Source organism: Vombatus ursinus, unplaced genomic scaffold (assembly GCF_900497805.2).
Source record: "Vombatus ursinus unplaced genomic scaffold, bare-nosed wombat genome assembly UNPS02014909.1, whole genome shotgun sequence".
Classification (NCBI taxonomy): Eukaryota; Metazoa; Chordata; class Mammalia; order Diprotodontia; family Vombatidae; genus Vombatus; species Vombatus ursinus.
This window is the reverse complement of record NW_020954687.1, coordinates 3961460-3980084: the sequence shown is the minus strand read 5'-3', so window position 1 is coordinate 3980084 and position 18625 is coordinate 3961460.

The following is an 18625-nucleotide window of genomic DNA, read 5'->3' as shown; positions in this document are numbered from 1 at the left end:
GATAGATAGATAGATAGATAGATAGATAGATAGATAGATAGATAGATGATAGAAAGATAGATATACACAAATATATATATACAGATTTATATATATATATATACACTGAGATATATATATATATATATATATATGCTTATGTATGTATGTACATCTATACACACAGCTACCCAACTGTTAATCCTAAAATGAAGGTCTAATCAAGTCCCTCCTTGATCAGGAAGCTTCCGTGATAAAATACAATCTTCTGTTCGGCATTTGAAGTAAAACAGTTCTCTATGCTTATATACACTCATGCATATATAGAGATCTATCCTATTATAATGTGTACATACATATATTAATTCAGATAAATCTAATGATTTTCACATATGCTCAGGTTTCTCTTTCACTAAATTCATACTCTGAAACCTCCTTGTGACAGAGACAGCTTCATCTTCCACACAGTTGCTGAATTGATACTCTTAATTGCCCAGATCTGACCATGTCTCTCCAAAGCTCCAGAAGTTTCAGTGACTGTTGTCTCTGAAATCAAAGATAAGATCCCTTAGAGTCTTTCACAATCTGACTCTAACGTGTGTTTCGAAACTGATTACACATTTCTAGCTAAATGGGTCTACTTGCTGTTCCCCCATGGGACATTGTCTCTCCCATCTCCATGTCTTTGCTCAGGCTGTGTCCCATGCCTGGAATGCTTTGCCTCCCCACCGCTACTTCTTGGAACCCCTTTGAAATTCAATTCAAGAGCCACCTCCTAAGAAAGAACATGCCTGATCCTCTTAGCTTAGTGGTTATTCTCTCCCACCTCCCTGCTGAAATCATTTTGAATATATTCCAAATTGACTTAGTTGTTTGCAGGTAATGTCCTCCCAATAGAATGAAATTCCTTTTGTAATCCCATACCTAGCAGGTGTAGACATTTTATGAGTGCTTTCTGAATTGAATTGAATTAGCCCCATTTGATTTGATTCTCACAAGCCTACAGACACAGTAGGCATCGTTGTCCTTATTTTATTTCATTCCATTCAGATCTGTGATTTCATTTGCTCTTCAGGAACTTTCAGAGAGGAACTTCCTTTACCAATATGGATCAGCACCTTCTGTACTACTCAATAGTCTTGGAGAGTTGCTGTGGGCTGTAAGGCCTTAAGCAACTTGCCCAGGATCACACAGCCAGTATGCATCAAAGGCAGACTTGAACCCAGATGTTCTGAGCCCAAGTTCAGTAATCATTGCACCATACCATACTGCCTTCCAATCCCAGTGTCATTTGGAGGGACTATTAGTTCATGTTTACTAGGAAATTGCTTTTCATTTTTCATTTTCTATAATATTTTCAAAACATAATAGCAGAATAAAGATTCAATTCTCTCCATTCGGTTCAGGAGGGCACAGTAATAAGCTCTCCTAAACCACAAAGGGGAGAAAGTATCTTTTCTCGCTCCCCATCTCCCACATACTGTAGATTCTCTGAGGCAAGCTGAGTCACACTTCACTGCCATGGAGGCAATTATTGGTCGAATGTCACCACAGATTTTCTTGAGACAGCAAAGACATCGAGAAAATCCAGCTCTATGGGGGATAGGGAATCTGGCCCCACTACAGCAATATGACCTCAGACAGGATTATGGCTTTGGAGCAAAACACAATCCCAGGGCCAAGCAGATGATCATAAAGTGTCGTTCTCAAGAGTGAAGACATGCTCTGCCCTAGTGTATGCCTGTATCTTCTCTTTCCATCTCAAGCCAGAGAATCAGGCTCAGTGTAAAATCACTTCTTATTTTTTACTGGTCTGCCCTGGTTTGTCATATTACCTTTTATGTTATAGAATTGATTCAATCAACATCTGCCAATCACCGTGCTCAGTGTTTTTAAGACAAAAACATGGAACGGTCCCTCCTCTCAGTGGGACTGTTTCCCTTGCTTTTCTTCCCACTTTTATCAGGACTTACATCATTAAATTCAACACACATTTATTGAGTACTTGCTGTATGCTATGTGTTACTATTTGCCCTGATAGAGCATCATGATTGGTGTAATATGCATGGACTCTTATACTTCACCCATATTTTCCAGTGACAGGGTAAGTACCGAGGAAGGTTCCTAAATGTAATGGAGTTAGAAGGAACTAGGAGTCCTATTATTCCCTTGTTTTACAAATGAAAGCCTAAGGCCCATAGAGTTTGTCACCAGTTCAAGGTCACATAGCTAATAAGTGTCTGAAGCAAGATCCAAACCAAGTTCTTTCCAATAATAAGGATAACACCCTATCTCATACATCATATTGCCTCTTCCAGTGAGTCAGCTAGTGGTCCCCGGGGGTAGAACTCAGAGCCTGGAGCCCAAAAGAACTGAGTTTAAATCTGGCCTCAGAGACTTACTAGCTGTGATCTTGGTCAAGTTACCTAACCTCTGTTTTTTGTTTTGTTCTGTTTTTTCCACTGTAAAAGGGATGATAATTACACCTATTGAGCAGGATTGTTGTAGGATCAAATGAGAGAATATTTGTAAAGGCTTAGCACCTAGTAAGCACTATATAAATGCTAATTTGGCACATAGTAGGTGAATATAAATGCTAATATTATTATTACAAATAAGATGATGATGATGTATAGCTAAAATAACTGTGTACTGTGTCGATTGTATTTAAATTAAGCTCTCACACAATAAACTCTGGCTAAAGAGATGATTAATTGGCTAATATTGTCACATTACTTTGTATGTGGTGGGATGAGATTGGGAAGGGAAGTCTGGGTACCTAAGTTACAGTTTTTCTATGTCCTGGCCACGTGACTAGGCAAATCATTCCTTCTCTCTTTTTCTTTGTTGTTGTTCAGTCCTGTCTGATTCTTTGTGACTCCATTTGGGGTTTTCTTGGCAAAGATGCTGGGGTGGTTTGTCATTTCTTTCTCCACCTCATTTTACAGATGAGAAAACTGAGGCAAACAGGGTTAAATGACTTGCCCAAGGTCACACAACTAGTAAGTGTCTGAGGCTAGATTTGAACTCATAAAGATGAGTCTTCCTGAATCCAGGTCCAGCACTCTATCCACCACACCACCTAGCTGCCCCACATATATGAGGAAAGTTGGGCTAGATGATCTCTAAAGTTCTTCTGTCATGGACCCACCAGACCCCTGTGACTGGAAATGGGGGTGGGGAGGGAAGAGATGAGCATAACTGAACAAGATGATAGAGGAACAACAAGTCGAGCGAGGTATATGGGGTGGAGCAGAACAGAACCATCATTCACCAAGTCCAGGTCATGTCTTGTCAATCAAAAAACATTGAAGTCCCTTATTCACTGTCAGGTAAGTGCTGAGGATACAAAGAGAGAAAAAAGACAATTCCTGCCCTCAAGATGCTCCCAGCCTAAGAGACCACATCCAAACAATCACAGGCAAACAAGCCGTATATAAGATAAAAGGAAATAACCAACAGAAGGAAGGAATTAGTATTAAAAGGGACCAGGAAAGGGTTCCTGTAGGAAAGGGACTTTTAACTGGGACTTGAAGGAAATCTGAAGGTAGAGATGAGAAGGAAGAGAATTCTAGGCATGAAGGATGACCAGTAAAAATGATGGAGTGTCTTGTTCATGGAACATTAAGGAGATCATGTCCTGGATCAAAGGCTACATGTCATGTAGATTGGAAAGAGGGCCAAGAGGAGGGGAGTTATGAAGAGCTTTAATGGCAAACAGAGGATTTTATATTTGATCCTGGAGGCAAAAGGGAGCTACCAGAGTTTATTGAGGAGGGCAGGGAGGGTGACATAGTTGGACCTGCATGTTAGGAAAATCACTTTAGCAGCTGAATGGAAGATGGACTGAAGTGAAGGGAAACTTGTGACAGAGAAACCAACCATCAGGCTTTAGAAATGAGGAATTGTGCCAAGGTAAATAACAACATTGGAAGCAGCTAGGAGGCACCATAGGGCACAGAGTGCAGGCCTAGAGTCAGAAAGACTCATCTTCCTGAGTTCAAATCCAACCTCAGACAATCACTAGTTGTGTGACCCTGAGCAAATCACTTAATAACCAACAGGGGGAAGGAATGTTTGCCCTCTTTTTTTTTGCCTCAGTTTCCTTATCTATAAAATGAGCTGGAGAAAGAAAAGGCAAAGCACTCCAGTATCTTTGCCAAGAAAACTCCAAATGGGGTGGCAAAGAGTCATACATGACTGAAAAACAACTGAACAATAACAGAAGTCTCAATATCACAAGATAGAAGGCAGTGTATTCAAGAGATTTTACGAAGGTAAAATCGACAATCTTTGGCAACCGATTGGATATAGGTAGTGAGAGTAAGGAATCAAGGATGATACCTAGGATGGGAGCCTGGGGGGCTGGAAGGGTGACGGTGTCCCTGACAATAATATGGAAGTTTGAAAGTGAGAGGGGAAGGTTGGGGAAAAGATAATGAGCTCAGTTTTGGACATAATGAGTTTAAGATGTCTACAGGACACCCAGTTCAAGGTATCTAATAGGCAGTTGGAAATGCAGGACTGGAGATCAACAGAAAGGTTAGGGCTAGATAAGTACATATGAGAATCATCTGCATAGATGTGGTAACTGAATCCAAAGGAGCTAATAAGGTCAAGTGAAATTGTATAGAGGAAGGAGAGGAGAGGTCCCAGGACAGCACCCCAGTGCAGAAGGGGGAAAGGCAGAGGCTACTGACTCATATTCCCAAGATAGGATCAGACCAGGAAAGTCTGCCAATTAGCCAATTAGGATCCAAAGCAGCTCTAAACTCCAGAGGCCAGAATGGATTCCACGAAATCCACAAGAAAGAGGATAACTGATTTTTTTGAGGAACCCCATCAGCTGGTCAGTCAATAAACATTTATTAAGCATTTGCCATGTTCCGAGTCCTATGTTAAGTGTTAGGCATCTTTTCAATTCCACTTCACCCAGATAGACCCAATGAGAATCAGCTGGTGCTACCATCTTCTGGCATTAACATTCTATTTTTCTGTGAGCTTTTAAAATCTATCCTGAGCCTCACACATACCAATGAGAACAGAGTAAATTCCATTCTTTCTGGAGGTGGGTCTCCGTGTAATGCAGAAGCCTTTTAATAACCGGCTTAATAGAATAAATACATATGCAGAAAATGGGTGGTTCATTCTCTTCACACAAGGAAGACCAAGGCCAACTGTTCACCTGCCACATTTGTAAAGATAATTTTCTAAGGGTTAATTGTGTATGATATTTTAAGAAATTTCACCTTAATCGTATTTTATAAATACAACTTATTATATGTTAACTGCAAAATTGAACAAATAGATATGCAGTCACATTCAGAATGTTCAAGGTTTTTTTTTTTCCTTTTAATTTCACAGAAAGACATTTCCTCACCACCACCACCATCTCCACCACCCCAGGTAATAAGGTTACTAAGTGTCTGCCCAAGAAATTCTCAGTATGACCACTGTCTTGTTAATTCTTCCTATCACTGGAAACTGGGCTTTTGTAACTGCAAAAATGTCTGAATGCATTTGTTTCTAAACCACTGAAAGCTTGTTCAGAGCTACACAGTAAAGGGGGTTAAATAGAATATTCAAAAAGAGTCAAAACACAACAGCCTCTCTACAACCGACCTTGATTTTGAACAAACTATTTCACAGTGAACAAGCATTATTACAGCCCTCCTTCCAAGGTAGGATTTCTTTGTTTGTCCTGCTACAGAAAGAGATAACAAAGGGAAATTGGTAGAAATATAATTAGATCTTTTTTAAAATAACCTAATGATAAAATCTTTTTTTAAAAAAAAATCACCTACTTCTTCGCCGAAAATAAAACAGGACCTAATGATAAATGTTTCATGGTTCTATCAAACATTGATAATAAACGTTTTAATATTTATTGTTACTTTTGGCCAGACTCAGAGTTTACTCTCCAACAGGCTAGATACACTGAGGTAAAGATTGCCTTTGGGTACCACTGATTAGGATGGTGTCCGCGTTAGGGCAGTCCCCATGGAATGGAAGGCTTGGCCAGGGCACTTCTTAATCTTCTTAACATTCAATTCTGTGCATTTATCTGTAATCAGCTTTATCTCAAATTCTAATGAGTTTTTTTTCTTTTCTCTTTTAACATAAGGCTTGGTGCATCTTAATAATCAGTCATATTAAAATGACCCGCAATATGTCTTGACTGCTCAAAGAAAATTTTCCCAGCTCTACACTCAAAAGCAACTCATTGTCACTAAAGCAAGGAAGAGAAAATATCTTTCCAGATGGTCAAAGTAATTTTTGTGGTTGGAGCAGTTGTCCAAATGCCATGGTATGATTGTGACGTTAGGGTCTATGTTGGCTGGTCCCAATTGGACTAGAAGCTGGAGTTCCTGAAACTACCCATAAGGAAAAGTAGCATGATCAATCAATCCACCAACCAATAAACATTGATTAAGTATGTTCTAATGTGCCAGGCACTGTGCTAAAAGATGGGAATACTACTATAAAGAAGGAAACAATTGTTGCCCTCAAGAAGCTTATTTTCTATCAGGGAAGTCAAGAATGCACATATTTAAGCATATACACACTTACTAGTTATATGACCCTGAGCAAGTAAGTCACTTAACCTCACTGGGCTTTCAGTTCCCTCACCTGTAAAGTGAAGATAATACTAGCACCTACCTCCCAGTCTTTTTAAAAGAATAAAATGAGATCATATTTGTAAATATTTTGCAAACCTTAAAATGCTATATTAATGGTAGCTATTATAATTATTTTCATTAAAACATGACAGCATATATTATAATATGTTATTATATGTAGTACATTATTACTTTATATTCTATGTAGTTTATTATATTTTATATTATGTTATATATGATAAATCCAAAAAACAAATATAAATATAAAATAAATAAAAGCTGGCTAAATTCAAAGTAGTTAAGGAGGGAGAGAAAGACGAGCAGAATGGATAGGGATACATTCTCAAAATCAAGATTTTCCTATATAGTGACTGTGGAACCCTGGGCAAGTCACTTAAAACTCTCATTGATCTCCAGGGCTTCTTCAACTTTTTCCACTGGAGACCATTTTTCATCTTTTGGCAGCATTGTTTGGCATTGCATGACCTAAGGGTATACGCAGTGCAAAGTGCACATGCTTTGTGTTAAGAACCAAGTCTGCAGTGAAGTTGTACCATGAAACACCTGCAAGTGAGGCCAGAAACACCTCAGATTCATTACAAGTTTGATTTTGAATATATTTTTGGTTGTTGCATATTCAGAAACCTTTTACTGCTGCCAAATTTCTCATTACCCCATATGGGATCATGATCCACAATTTAAGAAGGCTGTTCTAAGCAACACTCTATGACTATGAGTTGCAGAGCAGGTACTGACCTATAATGACAGAAGAAGAAGCCTCCTCCAGAAGTTCCCTATACCAAAGAAATCTTAAGTTTAGCCTATTTCAGAAGGCAGAGGGCCCTAGAAGTTGAAGAGATCAAGAAAAGCTTCTTTTAAAAGATTGTGGTCAATGTGTATCTTGAAAGAACAAATGCTCTCTATAAAGAGGAGGTAAAGATGGAATATATTCTGAGTATGGGGGATAGCCAGTGCAAAACCATGGAGATGGAACAGGAGTGCTATGGGTCAGGAAGAAAGAGAGGTCTCTCTGGCTAGATCATAGAGTGAAGGAAATGGTGTAAAAAATAATGAGGCCAGAAAGATAGATCAGGTCCAGGTTGTGAAGAGTTTTAAAGTCAAATAGAGGAGTTTATTTTTCATCTTAGGAGCCAAGAGGAAGCCAATGGAATTTATTGAGTCAGATCTTTACCTAGAGAGATTCAATCACTTTGTCAAATTCTGTGGAGGATTGATTGGAATTCAGAAAGATTTTCAACTGGGAGACCAATTAGTAGGCCATTACAATAGCCTAGGGGGAAAGTTATAAGAGCCTGAAATAATCCTAATTCATCCTCTTAAATTAGAGAGTCCCTGTTCAGTTTTTCCCTTCAGGTTCAGACAATTGTTTCATTCTCCTTCCCCAACACTGAACTTTACATTCAAAGAGTTGAATAACTACTATGCTACCTACTAGCTGTGTGACCCTAGACAAGTCATTTCATCTTTTGAGTGTCATCTTCCTCATCTCTAAAATGAGGTGATAACACCTACTCTACCTACCTGCTCCAGTTGTTATAAAGATTAAATGAGGGGCAGCTAGGTGGCACAGTGGATAGAGCACCGGCCCTGGAGTCAAGAGGACCTGAGTTCAAATCCAGCCTCAGACACTTGACACTTACTAGCTGTGTGACCCTGGGCAAGTCACTTAACCTCAATTGCCTAAAAAAAAAAAATATATATATATATATATACATATATACATACAATAAAGATTAAATGAAATGCTCTATTTGAAAGAGCTTTAAAAGCACTATATAAATATAAGTCGTTATCGTTGTTGTTGAGGTTGTTGTCTGGTATTATCAGAATCTATCAACATGATAACAAGTCAATTCAGTTTTAAACATAGGTCTATGGTGTTTCAGTCAATCTGACAAAGAAGCAAAGTCAGTTACATGCCCATTCACAAGCTTATTTTCTACTTTATGATCACCCTCCCTAAATGCACATCTCTTCCCAGCTTCTCAGTTTGTCAAGTGTATCATCATTTTCCCAGTCACCCAGGTTCAAAAACTCAGTCATCTTCTCTTCCTTCTCCCTCACTTATTATACCTAATCAGATGTTAAGTCTTATTGATTCCACTTCCATGAGACCTGTCAAACACATCCCTCCTCTCTCTGTTAACAAAGCCTCCACCTTCCTTCAGACAATCATCACTTCTCCCTTTCCTGGGAATCTCCTAATTAGTCTCCCTGCTTCCAGTGTCTCCCATCTAACACCCAGCCTACAACAACATAACTAACATTTGCATAGTTCCTTAAAGTTTTCAAGTTGCTTTACAAATATTATTTTATTTTCTCTATATATGGCTGTCATAATCTTCCTAAAGCATAGCTGTGATCATGTCATTCCCCCACTCAAACTCTTTAAGTGGTTCCTTATGGCCTCTCACATAAAAATTAAATGCCTCACCCTGCCATTCAGGCCCTCCATCTGACTCCTTCCTACTTTTCTAGCCCCTTTATACATTCTTCTGTCCAGTCAAGCTGGGCTACTAGGTATTTCCTGAATTCTAGCTCCCTGATCCATTCATTTCCACGAGCTGGACATACCCCGTCACAGAATAGACTTTCAGACTTGCAAGACAGAGTAGTATAGTGGAAAGAATACTGAGTTTGGAGTCAGAATTCCAGTTATTCCGCTTACTGTCTCTGTGACCTTGGCCAAGTCAGCTTTGGACTTGAGGTTCCTCATCTGTAAGATGGAGAGGTGAGATTATGTGGCCTCTGAGGCCACCTAATTTTCCAGCTCTTGTACACACTTGTCAGAATCCATCTCAACTTTTCAAGGTATCAATTTTTTTTTTTTGTGGAGCCTTCCCCGATATCCCTCCTTGTTAGTCCCCTCCCACCATTTTGTCTAACACAGCTCTCCTCTTGGGGCCACATCAAAGAGGCCACCCTGAAGTTTCAGATGTCCCTCCATAGTGATCTGAGGCATGTCTATCACTGATCACCATCAACATCTATCATTTCCTTCCACCCAAGTTGTAAACTTTCTGTATCTCCCTAATGAAATGAAACCCCCTGAAGACAAAGATTTTTCATTTTTTGTCAATGTATCTTCAGTACCCAGCAAATGCCAGGTGTGTTTAGTAAACACCCAATAAATGTTTGTTGAATTGAATTAAATGAATGCAATTGAATTGATCATTCTGGTCTCTTGTTTTTCATTTCACTATCAGGTTTAACCAAATTCTCAATTGCTTTACTGGTTAACAGAATAAGTTAGAAATAAAAAGGAAATGCAATTTGGTGGAAGGGTATTTGTTTCTAAGACTTACAGATGTTTTGTGGGTGAAGAGGCTTACATAATAATTGCAATGAAGCTTTGTGGATAAAAACCAGTGTTTACATATTTCCAAATGGAGAGTAAAACCAGTCTAATAATTTCTTGGAATCACACAGATCAGTGTTTCTCAACCTTTTTTGAGATTGCAGATAATTAGAATAGAAGAATAAAAACTTTAAATGGATTGTACAGACAATCTAGTACAAAATCTTCATTTTATAAGATTAGGAGAATGAGGTTTAGAGAGGTAAAGTGATTTGTCCAAGGTCATAGAGCTGGCAAAGACAGCTTAGTCTAATATGTGTTTGTTTTCCATTACACCCCAAAACAATATAATCAGTCAGTGAGGGGGCTTCAGGTATTCGGTGAAAACCTAAAAACAGTGATGTTATTTTAAAAAGAAAACCTCAAGATTTTTCTTTAAAGCAAAAAGACTTGTAGATCAGCTCCGAACTTACTGCCATTCACACATTATTCTCCACCCCCATCCTCTCATTAGACTAATGAAAGTATAATGAGATGAAACAGAGGTCAACGATGCATTTTCCAATTTAGGCATATACAACATGGCTGAAAACATATAGATACAATACAGATTCCAAGAAATCACAAGCACTCACACACAATCCTCTTCACACTGGCCAAGGATATTCCTCTTGGCCAACAGCCTCTGGGACCACCCAGCTGAGTGCTGGGTCTCCTTTTTCCCAGGCCGCTGCCAAACTGAGAGACACCTGCAGGATTTCAGGAGATCAGTGGGGATCCACACATCCTACTTGAAACCCACAGATATAGACAAAACAATCAACCAAAGGACTGAAGTTATCAGTTCTATCCCTTTGGCATTAGGTATCCCAGTCCAAGGAAAGATTTCATTTGGCCTTCTCTTCCTCCATCCACACACAATAAAGAATGGGAAATTATGGGCACACTAAAAGGAGTAAGACTAAATGATAATTAAAGTTAATACGAGTACTAGCTCACTTAATTCCTTGACTATGAAGATTATGTTCTAAATTGCCTCTAGAGTTCCTCCAGTGCTCCCACATACACATATTGAGTTACATGTTTTCCTTATTAGCAGATCATCACTACATTGTTGGTGTGAAAGGTAGGCCCTCCCCTTGGGGCCACATCAAAGAGGCCACTCTGAAGTTTCAGATGTCCCTCCATAGTGATCTGAGGCATGTCTATCACTGATCACCATCAACATCTATCATTTCCTTCCACCCAAATTGTTTGCTTTTTTTATGCCAGACCCTGCATTCTTATAGATGCTTATGGGTTCCACACTCCTGTCCCCAAGATGAATAATATAAGTTTCCCAAACATTGGTTTTTTTTGGTCTCATTTTAAATGATTCCTTTATTTTTAAGAATTCTTACTGAAGGTTGACCAATGATAGGTATTGTATTATCATGTTGTCAGACATTGAATTGGGTTTCAAAAATCCTATTAAAATCTATCAAGCTCTCATGCTACCAAGAAAACATTCAATTTATGAAACTCTAGTGTTTTTATAAAGGTAAAAAAAAATCCATAATGATGCTCCAGAGTAGAGATAACTTCTATTTCCTTTACATAGGAGAATAGCAGCAAGTATCTATTGTGCTTTTAGTATTACAAAGCACTTTACATATGTTACCTCATTCTGATTCTCACAACAACCATTCCTCTTTTACAGATGAGGGAATTGAGGCTGAGAGATTAATAGACTTGCTAGGAGTGTCACACATCTATTGACTGTCTGAGGAAGAATTTGAACTAAGATTTTTCTGACTCCAAGTCCACCACTCCAGCACCTGGTCAGCTTAAGCCAATGCATTAATTCTCATCACTATCTAGAAAAGCAACCAATCATTATCCATAACTTATTGTCAACACACTAAAATTTTTAAAACATCCCAGGGTTTTGTATTTGCAGACTTAAACTTAGGAACCAGGCTCCAAATTATATTTGCTTTTTCTTTGATCTTATTCTCTTCATCCTCTTTATATTTTTCATGAACAAGAATCTATGGAGTCACATGTAGCCATAATTTTTTTGTAAAATCATGTTTTGCTACCTGAATTTTAGTACAAAAGCAACATGATGACCCATAATGGTTCAAAAGAGGAATGACTTCCGTGTTTTCAAGCAGGACTGACTCCTACATAACTCCTTAATTTTTGTCCATTGGGAAGAATTATCATATTACACATTAGCCAACAATGAAGACTATTCTCAAAAATTATCTGTAAATTTTTTGCGTGTGAACTGTTAAGACAACTTTTATCGAAGATGGGCTTTATGTACACACATATGTAATATAAAATGTATAATATATATATATATGATATATCACAGTCACATGTATCCTAGGATACTAACTTAAAGAATATGAAAATAATTTATTCTGCTTCATTGTACTAAAATTTCTTTATCATTACTTGCTGAGAATACTCAGAAATATACTTTATCTTCTTTCACGAAAAGCACTATTTAAATTTTTGGCACTGATATCCTTTATACCAGTTTAACCTTTGAAACAATGAGTTGTTAAAAAAAAGTAGAAAAAGATCAAAGTCATATGAAGTAGCCAGTTATTTAATCAATATATCAATATCTATAGGATGTTTACAAACTGTGATTCACTTCAGGGATACCCAGAAGACAATTCATCCCCATTGTATCTGGAGAAAGACAAAACTAATAAATTTTTAGCTGCTGCACACTGATTAAAGAATAATGGGAAAACTTTTACAGGGTGGAAAATCCACAGGGACAGGTGCTTTTAATGGACAGGTAAAGAGCTGATGGCCAAGGAATTTTAAAAATCTAAGCCATTATGGATTTTGTACAGAAAGCAACATCCTCAGAAGCTTATTGAATTTTAGTTTGTGTTGCCTTGCTACACATCCCAGATACGGAACTTTCTAGGTCTCCTTCTGTTCCATCAGTAGACAGGTATCCAGCATGGAGGCCATTCTTCTGTCTACATATAATGAAATTGACCCACCATCGGGATGTCAAGAGCTCTAACTTGTCTTTCAAGGGGCAGTGGTAGGTTTATACCATACTCTCTCCTTTGGTTCTTGAACTAGTCTGTGTGTCTCTATTCTAATCCTGATAAGGATATATACTGAACCTTTACCTAAATATCTAGTACTGCTTTAGGACCAGGCCATATCCTAGTAAGGAGAGAGAGAAAGATCCATAATTCAGCAGTTTTCCCACTCAACATCAAGTCAGTCTGGCTCTGATCTTCTATCCTGGTCCCTCAGTCACTAGAATGTGTGCTCTTTTGACTTTATCTCCCCAGAGTGGGGTTTCTGCCCTTAATCCATTCCCTCAACAGATGAGATCCTGTCTAGTATTCCAGATATGGAGGGCCCTGCCCTTGACAAAAAGACGTTGTCTTTCCTGTTAGGTTCCTACCCATATGACACAGTGACTAAATGATTAAAGCCCTGATCCCAGTGTTTTATTGCTTAAAGTCAAGGTCCTGACTGTAAATGTTCAGGTTGTCCTTAACTCTTCTAATGTATTACTAAGCACCATATTCACCTGGATTCTATAATCCAGTTAACTTCAACCAACCTGCCTGATCAGCAGGATCTTTGCCAACTGGCCACTTACTTCCATTGGTATCCTAGCCTGCCATTTGCCTGACGTTGTCCAGTCATTCAGTTGTGTCTGCCTCTTCATGACCCTGTGGACTGTACTATTGATAGAGTTTTCTTGTCAAAGATATTGGAGTGGTTTGCCATTTTCTTTTCCAGTGAATTAAGGCAAACAGAGGTTAAGTGATTTGCTAGTACTAGACAGCTGGTACATGCCTGAGGCCAGATTTCAACTCAGGTCTTTCTGATTCTAGGCCCAGATTTCTGTTCACTGAGTCACCTAGCTGTCTCCTTATGCCTGATGAGACCCTCACAATTAAAGCAACTTCATAAACCATTATTATAAGGCAGGATCAGGTCCAGCTCTGGTCACCACCTCCTTCCTCCACCTCTAGTCCCAAGTCCTATCTTTGAACTTTTTTTCTATCTCAGTGCATTACACTCATCAAAGGCCTCTCCTATACCCTTAATTTTGACTTAGTCTTATAGATACCCTTTCCTGCAACAGCTAACCTTTACATGGCAATTCCTTGGGCCTCAAGACCACATTAAGATGCCTCAGTTTATGCCCACCAACATGTACCTAAGTTCCCAATCTTGGCCTAACCAGTCATCCTACCCCAATGTTCCTTTGGTTCTGATGGTAATCCATATGAGCACTAGTGTATACTAACCAAATGTCCTAATTATATGGGTAATAGCAGACTCCATGGGCGTGGAATGGCACAGAGATGGCTGGTCCTAGATCCTAGACCATAACTCAGCTCCACATCTTAAGCATCCAACCACTCAAACCTTATCACCACATTAGATTAGACCATCAATCTCTCCTTCCACTTCACCAAAATAAAACACCCTTTCCTGTTTGCCATTCTCCGGGCAGCTAGGTGGAGCAGTGGATAGAATAATGGGCCTTGAGTCAAAAAGATTCATCTGGCCTCAGATAGTTACTAGCTGTGTGACCCTGGGCAAGGCACTTAAATCTGTTTGCCTCGGTTTCCTCATCTGTAAAATGAGTAGGGAATGGCAAATCACTCCAATATCTTTGCCAAGAAAACCCCAAATGGGGTCACAAAGAGTTGGACATGACTGAAAAACAACTGATGGACCAGGGTTCTAGGAAGAAAAGGCAGTCAGAGAAAGGCACTGCAGGGCAGAGAAATCTCCCAGTAACAAGGCCACTGGAACCTATTGGTGAAGGCAGTTTCCAGGGTGAAAAAGTTGTTAGGGAATGGTGGACAAAGAAGTCCAGATATAAGGGAGTAGGGCCCAGAGAGGAATGAAGCAGTTTAAGTGTTGGACTCAATGGTCTTGAAAGTCCCTTCCAGAGTGAGAACTCTATGATCTTATTTTAATAGTCAAATGACTGTTCTACTTTACTAGATCCCGACCGAGCCACTACTGGAGTATTATGTTTATCTCTGGGTACTACATTCCAGGAAGATTATCTAGAAAATAAAATGTACCTGTAGGAAGGCTGCCAGTATGGTGAAGGAACTGGACATGGAACTGTTAATGACATTAAGGATTTTTAACCTATACAGTAGAAGACTTGGGCAGGGAGTGATAACTATTCTCCAAGTAAGGGAGAGCCATCGTGTGAAAGAAGATTAGACTTCTTTTGCTTTGTCCCAGAGGATTGAGCTAGTAGCAATGGAAGAGAGGAAAGGACAGAAGAAGTAAATTTTTAGTTTGATACAAGTTAGAATTTCCTCCGAATTAGGGTTATCTAAAAGTAGAAGGGCAACTTCAGAAGTTAGTGAGTTTCCTATCTTTAGAATGAGAAAGAATGACCATTTGTCAAAGTTGTTGTAGAGGGAGCTCCTGTTCATATACAAGCTGGATGAAATGACCCCTGGGGTCCCTTCCAAATTCTTGGAGTTCTTAATTCAGGATCTCTAAGTGTCTCTGCAATATCATTATAAGAATCAAATATAACTCTAGATGGCCAGAGGTGCTGGTTAATAGAGAATTTTGTTCAATATCATGCCAGAAGTCAACCCACCAACACATATTTATTAAGCACCTACTACATACCAGTCATTATGGTGGGCAATGAAAATATATATAAAATGAATGAAACAATCCTTATCATCAGAAATCTCAGAGAATTTCCCATATCTTCTTTAATCTCTGGGTCAAACAGACAGGTATTTAGCTTGTAAGGTTTCTTTCTCCTATTCCTGAATTCTCTACACAGAATTATAATAGAATTTATTATAAAATACAAATTTTTTACCTTCTCAAAAGAGCTAATAACAAGACCAAATAAAACAAAAACTCCAAGAAAAATCCAGAGAAATGATTATCTATAGGTATCTAGATTTAAATAGGAGAAGAGGAGAAACCACACAATCCTTCCTATGATCCCAAGGCTCATGGAATCAGATCTATCATTCTAACCCCAATAATCTGCTCCACTTGGCTGTAAATCATGGAGTCTTAAAAGAGAGAAACATGATGTGTATAAATGAGCTACAGCTTAATACCACCAATCACCCACACATGAGAAAAGGAATAAAAGGCATAAAGGAAGTGTATTGTTGGAAAAGGACGAAAGCTGATCATATACTGTGGTTTATGTATTGGTTCTGATGGTCTTCCATATGAACACTAGAGCACACTCACCAAATGGCCTAATTATGTGGGTAATGGAGGACTCCATGCTAGTGTGAGTGAATTATAACAAAGACCAAGCACTGTCAGTATCTAGAAAATGTAAAAGGACCTAGAGAAAGGCATTGAGCACATTGGAGGTCATCAGTAAGAATTACACAGGATGAGAAGGCATGACTTGGTTATGATCTGTGATGAAGAGATTATTTAATCAGTGAGATCATGGATAATATTTCCTGTCTCCATGCCTCCAGGCCTTTGCACTGTCTTCCCCAGCTCCAAGTCTCAAATGCTCTTCCTCCTCACTTTCACCTCTTATTTTCTCTGGCTTCCCTCAAGGCTTAGCTCAAAGTTCATCTTCTGAAGAAGGTCTTTCCTCATATACACCTCACCTTTCCTCACACAGATAATAATGCCTTTCTCTTATAGATTTCCTTCCAGCTACTCCATTCATATCTTTTGTGTAATCTTTTCCTTTTCCAGGCTTCCATTAAGACTCAGCTCAAATCCTACCTTCTGCAGAAGGCTTTGCCTGGTTCCATCCACCACTACCATCACCTGCCAGTGCTTTCCCTCTGAGATTACTTCCCATTTACATGCTACATATCTTGTATGCACATAGTTCCTCACATGTTGTCTCCCTAATTAGAATATGAGCTCCCTGTAGTCTTTTCACTTTTTCTTTCTGTCCCCATCTCATAGCACGGTCCTTGACACATAATAAACACTTAATGAATGTTTGTTGATACTATTACTTTAAGCTTTGCAAGGCACTTTATATATACAATAAGTAATCTGGTCATCATGACAATCTTATGTTATTGTAACTTGTATCCCCATTTTACAGATGTATAAACAGATAAAGATATTAAAGGAATTTTCTAGAGTCACATAGCTGAAAAGCATGACAGTTGAACAATGGACATTGTGACTCTAAGACCATCCTTTCACCTCTATAGAGAAACCATCACTCTATCACCTCTGAATGGGAGGAGAAAGGATTCTGGGTTGCATTTGACAAACTACACAGTTCATGATCCCAAGCATTTATGGACACAAATTAATTGTTTTAACAGCAATAATCTACCAGTGATGTGACCTGGTTTTGAATCATAGAATCTTATAACCTTTTTTATTGTTGAAGCAATTTTATGAGTGGACACATATATGTATGCATGTGTATGTGTGTTTATGTGCCTATGTGTATATGTGTGTTTATGTGTACATACATTAATATATTGTATCAAATATAATGCAAAATAGGTCAAAATAGAATATTTAGTGTCGATAACAATCTACATTTGGATAATGATTTATCATTAAAAATAATTATACATTAACTCAATTGATTTTAATAACAATTTAATGAAGCAGATTATAAAAATATTTTATCCTCATTTTAAAGATGGGGAAAATGAATTTCATAAAAGTTCAGTGATTGCCCCAAGGTTCCATAGCTAGTAAATGGAAGAGCCAAATCCAAGCAGTTTTTCTGACTATCTAGCTTTCACTACCTGGTACTGCAGCTCCAAATCAGAATTGCAATCACCCAAAAAACAATACTTACTAACTGCGTAACCCTGGATGAGTCACTTAACCCTGTTTGCCTCAGTTTCCTCATTTGTAAAATGAGCTGGAGAAGGAAATGACAAACCACTCCAGTATCTTTGCTAAGAAAACCCCAAATAGGGTCAGAAAGAGACAGACATAACTGAAAAACAACAAGTTCCCTTTGTTTTCAGATGAATTAACCTATTGATTTGAATTCAGATTTACTATTTTCATTTTGGTAATTATTCTAGGCCTTGATGATAAGAGGGATAAGAGTTGCACTTGGAATAAGAAAGATCTGGGTTCAAATCCTATCTCAGACATCTAATAACCATGTGATTTTGGGCACGCCTCTGTTTCCTCATCTTTAAAGTGAAGAGATGGACTTAGGGGCCTCCACATTTCCCTCCAGCTCTAAAATCTATGATCTTTGACCATACCATCTCTTACTATATCTGACTAGAAATAGTTTCTAAAATAAATAAGCAAAACTTGAACTGGTTGTCTAGTTGACAATAAAAATGAATCTTTAGTAATCACACAAAAGATAAAATCACTGTATTTAATAAGGGTTTGACACATTTATTGATCATATGATCAGTGTATTGATCATATGATAGCTTACTTATCTTCCATTTTGCTAGAGTTAGTGGACATGTGCCCTGTTGACCTATGGTCAACCCCCAAAGAGGGGATAGAAGACAGCCTGTGTTCAACACTTTAAGATGGAGATTGCTTCCAGTCATGTAAATATTTACACCTGCTCTAATTTCAGTGGGAAGGTTCCATGATGGACTCTAAAGAAGCATTAATAGCTTGGGATCCATATTAAGGTTGTATGATACAATCCATAGACATTTCCTAACTATTGAGCAGTAGCACTGCATTTCAGCAAAATCTGCATCCAAAGTGAAATGTGTAA